Raw genomic sequence first — 1,625 nt, 5'->3', positions numbered from 1 at the left:
ACAGTGCTGCCTGCTTTGTCCAGATGACAGTGGGTTTGTTGAAGCAGGTGTATGATGGTGTCATCAACTCCAACTTCACGACGATAAGGAAACTGCAGGGGGTCCTGATGTGTGCTTGTTTGCTTACTCAGGTGGGTCAACATGGGTCTCTCTGTCGCCTGCTGGTCTGGGTGGAAGTTCACGTAGATGTACTCTGGTTTCCACTTACAGACAAAAACTTGCACGAGGATAACTGTCAGCTATAAATTGTTCTGAGGTACAAGTTAAAGTACGAATTGTTGTGTCTCATTTGTGTTTGTAGCCCTGTGAGGGACCTGGGACGTGTCCAGAGTTAAGCCCCGCCTTTCCTGGAGTGACTGCTGGAGATAGGCACCAGCTCCCTGCGAGACAAAAGAAAAGTGGTTATAAAAAGTTTTATTGTGGAAAATTTCGGGTTTTATCCACAATCAGTAATATTTCACAGCATGATTGCAGGAATTAATCTTCATCTGCTGACACTCAGACACTCCTCCAGCAMTGGAGACATGCTGAATGACAATAAAAGAAAGATGACTTTTTATCAACATTATAAATTATGTAAACTTTACACATCACATATTTTTGTATTTATTGGATGTTAGGAAGTTGGAGTTGTTCCATTCCACTGTTATCAATAAGCTGCTCAGGATGATAGAATGAGACAAAGTAAAGATTCAGCACAATCTGTTGGCTTCCTTAGATTTTTTTGGCTTCCTTAGATTAAAAAAAACATTTTACTAAGTGACATTTTATAATGTTTTTGTACAGTGCCCTGAGATGACTTGAAGAAGACTAAAGCCCTAGACATACTGTATTATGTTTCTTATGAAAATGTTGACTCTCTTCACCTTTGCACATTTTCTGTAGTCTCTGTCTCTGTAGTTTGTTCAGGGTATCCAAATGTAAGGAATTACTAGACTGGCAGAGGACGTACAGTCCTTATGGAAAGGTACCTGTACAATATCCTGCTGTCACAATAGAGGCAAGCAGGACATTGCTCTCTGAAGTTGATGAAGCTAATGACAGAATCCTGACCTTTTTTAGTTTGCCTTTGCTTGGTGAGGTAATCAAAAAAACAGTCCCTTGTTCTTCACTTTGCTTTGTACAGAGGGTCTGGACTAACTGCTAGAGGTAGGTGGATCAATCCTATTATTGATAATATTTGAGATCCATTGAGACAGTGGACTCTTACAAGTACCTGGGTGTTCACCTCAACAACAAGCTGGACTGGAGTACAAGTACAGACGTCTTGTATAAGAAGGGCCAGAGTCGACTCCACCTACTCAGGAGACTGAGGTCCTTCGGTGTCTGCAGGACTCTGCACTAGCTTGACTGAAATTTCAAGATCCTGAGGACAAACCCCCTCCTTCTTCTTAGCAATCTGAGGGCTATTAGTGGCCTTTTGTTAGACAAATTGCTGCAGGTAATCCAGACACACCCACCACGCCTGATGATATTGTCACATTGTTTCTCAAGGGCTCTTGTTTACAAGTTTTTGCTCTGAAAATGTGGTGTGTTGCAAAGAACATACATTGATGCCACTTGTAGCGAATTACTCTATGAAATTAGGACCAGCCTAATCTTCACAAAGGTAATCCCTCAAGATC

The sequence above is a fragment of the Austrofundulus limnaeus genome, unplaced genomic scaffold (genome assembly GCF_001266775.1).
Source record: "Austrofundulus limnaeus strain Quisiro unplaced genomic scaffold, Austrofundulus_limnaeus-1.0 Scaffold33, whole genome shotgun sequence".
Taxonomy (NCBI): Eukaryota; Metazoa; Chordata; class Actinopteri; order Cyprinodontiformes; family Rivulidae; genus Austrofundulus; species Austrofundulus limnaeus.
Note: the sequence above shows the minus strand (reverse complement) of the source record.